Consider the following 7686-nt stretch of genomic DNA (forward strand, 5'->3'; position numbering starts at 1 on the left):
CTTAACCATAGCCTGTAATGGAGTTTTGATACTAGAAAATAATACTCCTTGTCACTGCCTCCACCTAAAAACTGAGGGTATAGCTGAAAAAGTCTTCTATCAGTGCTATTAAAAAAGGATGGCCAGTTACATTTTGGGTTTCCTCCCTCCCTCTCTTCCTCTCTTCCTTCCTTCCTTCCTTCTTTCCTTCCTTCCTTCCTTTATTTTATATCAACAACTTTAAATCTGTTGAGATGTCTCTATCCTCCAGCACTCGTTTAAATACCTGTTTCTTTTATAGAAAAGAAACAAAAAAGAATAAGTTTGTTGTATAAACATTCATCATAGTGAAGGAAGCTTTATAGATACTTGCTTTCTACATCTTCACAAGATGTGCCTTCTGACTATTCCCCTTTGCATGTAGGACACCGAGGTTTGGAGAGGTAGAGTGACCTGTCCAGGATCCAGCTGATAAATGGCAGTGGAATTGTAGTCAATATATTGCCCAGAATTTCTGCCTTCTAACCTCATGTGTGCCCACTAGGTAACATATGTGATACGCCATAGTTTCACATTTTGCTTCTTTTCATTTGTATACAAGTAGAACTGGGTCTGAAGACTACTCTGAGGTAAGCCAGGTTTATTGCTGACCCCACCCCTTTACCCTCTTGGTGCTGCCTCCTACTCCATCTCTGCAGAGTCAGCATCAAATATGCTGCTAGAGGAGGCTCTGAAGGTGTGCCCTGACACATTCATGGCATGGAAGTAGAATTTCAAGTGTCAGTAGTCAGATAGGGCACTGGGGGCTCCAGGTCATCCTTCTTAGAATTGGGTGGACCTGGTAGACCAGCAGGGCCTTTGTGCCTGAGCTTCCACCAATGACTGGGACCTGAACTTCCAGTCCAAGTGATGAGGGCAGCATGTGTCTCATGCTTCCCTTCTGGGAAATGTCAACTGCACTTATTCTAGCAATTGAAGTAGCTATTGCCCTTCTTCAAACCTTTTAAAGTTAAAGATTAGACAAAAAAGAAATTTCTCTCCTAATAGATGAGTGGCATATAAGTGCCCAATAGGAGATACTTCATATACTGAACTTGATTCTCTTTGAAACATAGAATTTATCTAGGTAGAGCACAGAGAGAATTTTTAGGGCAGTGAAATTATCTGTATGATACTATAATGATGGATACATGTCAGTCATGTCTATCAAATAACATCTGTCAAAACCCATAGAATGTAACAGATTCAGAGTGAACCCTAGTGTAAAGTATAGACTTTGGGTGATAATCATGTGTCACTGTAGGTTCATCATTGTAACAAATGTACCACTCTGGTGTGAGATGTTTTTAGTGGGGGCAGACTCTGCATGTCTGGGGACAGGGGGTATATGAGAAATCTCTGTACCTTTTGCTCAGTTTTGCTGTGAACCTGAAACTGCTCAAAAAATATTCTATTTTATAAGTTGAATTTATCTTTAGCGTATGGAAATATGATTTTTAAGACAAACCTTTTCCCCTTCAGTCTGTGTAGCACACATCACCCTGCAGTTGAGAAATTATTAGAGCAATCTGGATATCAATCAGATATCATTTTTAAAAACATAGCTGATTTAGTGGGTAAAGGATAAGTGAAATAGATGAGAAGAAAAGGCCAGTCAGACTGACCCATCTAACTCTGCACATGTCCATTTACCTAAGTTGAGGAAGCTTTAGAAAAATGAAAAACAAACACCCAACCCTCCCTCAACTTTGCAATAAGAAAAAAATCTGGTCAGCAATTTCTTATTCAAGGCATTGGTGATCTGTCAGAAAGAAAGTAATCGTATAGGACATGCTAGAAAAAAGGGAAGATAATAAAAGGCTTGTTTTATTTCATCCCGTTTCAATGAGGTTTACGGTTTCCAAAACCGCCTACTTTTTCACAGGCAGACCTGTAGGGTTTAGACTCCTGATCTAAATTACCGACGGTCCACACCCCCTCCCCTGCACACAGCCCCGGGCCCAGCCCTCCCCCCACTCCCGTCCCTCTGCTGCTGCCAATGCAGCCCTGTGGCCGCAATCGAAGGCTATTTCCAAGTCCATCTGGTTCTTTGAGCAATAGTCTTGTTTGTTGTCTTTTCAGTGACATTCTGTTTGTTCAACCCCCTTTTTCCCTTCTGCGGGAGACAGCCTAACATTTTTTTCTTCTTCTTTAAAAAAAAATGTTATTTGCTTTTCTTTATCAGCGTCGAGAAGAATGAAAACTCTGAAGGCAAAATAAAGGGAGACTTAAAACCGGGAAGAGAAAGGCGCGCCGCGGAGGAGGGAGCCTGCCTCGGGCCACTGCAGCGGCTCGGCGTCACCCACATTCCTGGGCCGCCGCGACGCCCCAACACAGCTTGTCGTTTCCTCCGACGGAGGCCGGCCGTGAAAGCCTCCCGGCGACGTGGGTGGGCTGCTGCGAAGACGCAGCGTCTCGTCCCATTCAGGAACTGCCCCGGGCCTGGCCCCGCGGAAGGCGGGCTGCGTGTTGTTTAAGTAAATAGACTGGTCGGAGGCCGGGCTGGCCGGGCCCCCACCCTCCCTCGCCGGCCCTGACCGGGAAGGGCCACCGGCGGGAGCCACCGCCGCCACCCACCGCGCAGGCGGGACCGCGGGCCTTCCCTGGACTTTCCAGTAAACAGAGAAGGTCTATCTTTGTCCCGTGCCACAGGCAGGCACTTGGGCCCGTTCATCTTGTGTTTTCAGATGTTCCCTTGGGTCCTCTTCCTGGCCCATCTACTGCCCCAGACACTTCCCAGCGGCCAGTTAGCATCTTCTGTGCGGAAGCGGGAATCCAGGGCGGCTCAAAGGGTGGTCCTGGGACGGCAGCGCGGCCTCAGCTGGAAGCTTGTCAGGAATGCAGTTCTCAGGCCCTGCTCCGTACCTGCTGAATCAGAAACTCCGGAAAGGGGGCGCAGCCGGCTTTTCTACAACTTCTCCAGGTGATTCCATGCACACCCAAGCGTGTGAAGCAAGGAGCCTGGCTGCTGGCTGACCCCAAGCAGGGCTTCTATCTGTTCCGTGCAGCTGGGTCCCCAGGCCCTGGAAGGCTGTCCAGCCTTGAACAGGTGCTCAGTGCGCATTTTACAGATGAACAGGTGATGCATGGGGTTGGGCCAGCTAATGGATTTGTTTTTGTGTTTTTTGGCGGTACGCGGGCCTCTCACTGTTGTGGCCTCTTCCGTTGCAGAGCACAGGCTCCGGACGCGCAGGCTCAGCGGCCCTGGCTCACGGGCCCAGCCGCTCCGCGGCATGTGGGATTGTCCCGGACCAGGGCACGAACCCGTGTCCCCTGCATCGGCAGGAGAACTCTCAACCACTGTGCCACCAGGGAAGCCCCAGCTAATGGATTTGGATGGGTGTTTTCCTCTTTTCCTTCCCACAAGTTTACCTCTGCCCCTGCCCCACGCAGCCCATCTATCTCAGTTGAGGGCCCAGGGTTTGTTATTGGGTTTTGCCATCCACTTGTCTTTTTGACGGGATTAAGCACAGACGCGTTCAGGGACGGAGGGATGGGAGGGCTGTGGGACAGAGAAAACGTCTCTTCCAGGACTGCCTCCGAAATCTTCCCTCACCACAAATTTCCTTCACATTGCTGAGCTTACACACACACAGACATGCCTCCCCTCCACTCTGTCTCAAAGCAGATAGATATAGATATTTTAAATTGAAAGTACTGCAAAAGTCCCTGACCATGTACAGTCAAGCATTCAGGTTGGCCCAGTTCACCTGATTACCACTTAGTGCCTGAAGACACCTGGACAGGATCCCCTTCAATGTCCTCCTTCTCCTGCCGGGTCTGATCCCATGCAAGGCTGCCCCTGATAAGTACTAAGCACCTACTGTGTGTCAGACCCTGGGGGTAGACGTCTGTGGTCAACAAAACAGAGTCAGAGCCTATGCTCATGGCATTTCCATTTCATATTAAGGAACATAGATAATTAAATAATTTCAATAAAATACAATGTTACAAGTGTTAGGAAAGTGTTATTTAAGATCCTTTTGATTACATACCATCTTGTGACATCTCTTGTTATCTTGATCTGTTATTATTTAACTTTTTCACTGATTTAGCATGTTTACTTCTTTCTAGCTGGATGTTAAGTTCCTGGAGGATAAGAACAACGTCTTACATGCTTTTTCTCTTCTGCAGTTCTTAGCCCGGTAAGCTTGGTGTACACCAGTGGTTCTAGCTTGGGCGATATTGCTGGGGCAATGTCTGGAGACATTTTTGGTTGTTACAACTTGCACAGATCGGGGGCAAGGTCCTACTGACATCTAGCGGGTGGAGGTTCAGGATGCTGCTAACATCCTGGGGCACGGGGTACTCAAGCTTCTCATCGTCAAGAACCTTTCATCACACCAGTCTGGCTGAGGCCTCAGATGGAGCCACACTGGTTGATGCAGGCTGGACCTGGAGAGAGATATATATATCTTCCGGACCTTGTGTGCTAACATACGGTGCACGGGACAGCCCCCGCCCCCAGCACAGAATCACCCAGCCCCAGATGTCAACAGTGAGAGGCCGAGAAGCCCTGGCCTGGGGAGACCCTTTGTGTTCTCCCCACAGTATCCTCTTCCTAACAAGCCAGTGCCTGGTAAACCAGAGGAGCTACAACAACTCAGCATGACTACGGGACTCTCCTCCTGCCTTCTTGTCCACCAGTCAGCCCGGCTCCTCCTCTGCCTGCCAGACACCTCTGCTTGTCATTCCCTGTCCTTGTTTGTGACAATAAAATCTGACCTGACTTATGCAGATGGAGACATGGACTCACGCCTCATTTTCTGTAGCCTTTGAGACCGGATTTCTAGATACCAGATTCCGAGGTCCTCATTATTCTGATTATAACTCAGGTCATCAGTACTTAAGGTGTGTCCAGGGGCTCCAGGTCCAGCCTGCATCAGCCTGTGCGGCTCCACCTGAGGCCTCAGCCAGACTTGTGCAACGAAAGGGTCTTGACGATGAGAAGTTTGAAAACCACCACTGGCTCTAACTTGGCTCTTTGAAAGTGACAGAGTAAGGATGTTCCTGGAATGGTGATGAGTAATTGCTACTCATACGACTGGTGTACCCCATGAGGATGATTCTATGGGGCAAAGATCAAAACTGGAAATTTCGTGGCTTTTTAGCCCCCCAGCATTGAAGTAATTAAAATGCGAAGTCATGTTTTCAGCCTGCATCAACTTTGATTCTGGTCACCGGTGCGATGATGAGAAGGAACAAACCTGAAAGACCGAGCAGTGCGCGCTGGCTTTGTAACCATTGCTTCATGCGGCTCATGAGACTTGGTCTTTGATCAGGAAGTTGCACCCGAAACACCTGCTCACTCTCTTTGTGGGAGTCCTGCCCAAGGAAGTGTCCAAATGCAGTTGGTTCACACATCAGGCTAGAAGGTTCAGTATTTTGTTTAATGAAGGGCAAATGCTGGCCTTCACTGGGGCGGGTGCATCTCTGCAGGAATTACTGACCCTCCTGGGGTGGGGAGTGGCAGCGGCAGGGAGGAATGTGCTAGGCTGGTGGTTGAGGAGAGACCAGGGGGAGATAGTCCAATACAGAAACGCGGTCACTGGTGTTTGGGAGCTGTGAGGGCTAATATCTAATGCCTATCTCTCCTTTTACCTTGTAAATTCTCAAGGTTGCTAGTTAACATCATTAAGCGTGACCGTCTCCTTCTATTATGGCTTAGAGAAGAGCCTGGTTGGGCTGAGTGACATTCTGGAGCAGCAAGGCAGTAACAAGAGGGCTAGGGGAGAGTGGGAGAGCTGCTATCTGCAGAAATGCCCAGGAAAAGGTATTCTTGTCATTCCTCAGGAAAGGCACTCAGATTGCAACAATCTGAGCATTAGTGGGGAAGGGCAAACTTGAATTGCCAGGAAGCTCAGTGACATCTGTATTACAGGTGTTTTCAGACATGCAAGAGTTTTAGTATCTGAAGATTGTGTTGAGAGACAGACCCGGGGGGATGAGGTATGCCTGCTGCCTTGGGGGAAAAGCAGCTCGAGGCCATCAGAACTGGCTGGGCTTCACCTGACTAGGCCAGTGGTTCTCTAACAGGATGATTTTGCTTCCCAGGGGACATTGGGCAACGTCTGGAGGTGCACTTGTTGGTCACAGATGGGGAGGCGGGTGCTACTGGCATCTAGCGGGTAGAAGCCAGGGATGTTGCTAGATTTCCTGCAGTCCACAGGAAAGCTGCATGACAAAGAATTATCCAGCCTAAAATGTCAATGGTACTGCTGTTGAGCAACCCTGGACTAGAACAAGGAGAGAGAGAAGCTTCTTGAGAAAGACTTGAAGATAAGGTTCATGTGGGAGAGCCAGAATGGTGCAGGAGGTCTGCGCGAGATTCCATTCCGCTGAGGAAAGCATTGCAGACACAAGCCACCCGAGTCTGCTTGATATGTGCTGGCCTGTGTCCTACTCTGCAAATTTAGCATCAGGGGAGAGCTAAATCCTAGAATATTTTCATGCATGTGTGATTCTGAGCCAGTCTCTCCCAGCCAAGTCTTTTGAAGGAAGATTGGATGATTTTCTGTACTGAAGGGAAGTGAAAATCCCCACTACTTCCTTGAGGGACCTGGAAGAATACCTTAGCTGGAACGCTGCCAGACTCCTGCTGAGTGTGGCTGGACCTAGAGGCCTCGAGGATCAGTCCTTCCTTTGCCAGAAACATCATATTCAAAGCACAAAATAGCTCTGTCAGTGCCCCTAGTGGTGTGTTGCCGTGATAGCCAGGGAGAAAGTGGATTGGCCTTTACTCAGGCTGTTCCAGAGGCCCAGACTTCCAGCCACTAGACCTGAATTTGGCGGGGAGAGTTCAAGGGGAAGGCAGATGGGAGAATGCCTCCCAAAGGGAGGGCTGGTCTAGATGAGCAAGAGAAAGACCAGGGGGGCCTCCTCTGAGGGAGGTGCCTTCTTCTATGTCTAGTCTGGCTCAGCATCTTTAGACTGCCTTGCCCACCCTATCCAGAGTCTCCCGAGATTCCCAGCCAACAAGGAGGTTTTTCTGTGCGAGCTCATTGGCGGGGCATCTGTGGACACGCTCTACCTAATCCCTTTAATCCTGCCATGAGACATGAGCACAAACACCGGCAACACGAGTTGGCGCCTTCTTATGAATAGTTGCGTAGGACTCAGTACCAAGCCCACATGGAGCAGCAAGGTGACAACTATTAATTTGATGTATCTGCATTTGAAAGAGCAAAGGTCTTTGGAAATAAATGTGCTCAATTTGACCTCAGTTCTGAAGGGCTTCTAATGATCATTTCATTTTTCTGAGCCTTGGATTTCTTATCTACAGAACTGTTAGAGGATTGAAAGAATCCATGTGACACAGTTAGTACATTATCTGGTCCAGAGTAGGTACCATAGGGAAGGGGCTTTTATTATTGCTGTTGTTATTTCCCAGGATTCATTCAAGGCTGGGGAAGCCTGAACTGATACGATATTTTTGCAGCTGGTCAATAGGGTCCATGTAGTTAGTTACTGTTCCTTAACCACAGCTGCCTTAAAGCTTCTTAAAATTTTGGTAGTATTTGTTATATCTAATATAAGTAGAGGTGGATTAATCAACACATAAATCCAACTATTGACTAAAATAAAATAAGATAGTTTCTTTAATAAGTACTTGAAAATAAATTCTCTTTGAAAAAGAAGGTACACTAAAACTCCTACTCCTAAATATAG

General features: G+C 48.0%; 1 long non-coding RNA gene across 1 annotated transcript; it reads left to right on the top strand.

The window, feature by feature from the left end:
- The first annotated feature begins 3006 nt into the window (after positions 1-3006).
- LOC307189447 lies at positions 3007-4664 on the top strand. The gene is made up of 3 exons (XR_013829191.1): positions 3007-3097; positions 3190-4163; positions 4570-4664. It is a non-coding gene; the product is annotated as an uncharacterized lncRNA (long non-coding RNA).
- The last annotated feature ends 3022 nt before the right edge of the window (positions 4665-7686 follow it).

Source organism: Stenella coeruleoalba (genome assembly GCF_951394435.1).
Source record: "Stenella coeruleoalba genome assembly, chromosome: 7".
In the NCBI taxonomy this organism is placed as follows: domain Eukaryota; kingdom Metazoa; phylum Chordata; class Mammalia; order Artiodactyla; family Delphinidae; genus Stenella; species Stenella coeruleoalba.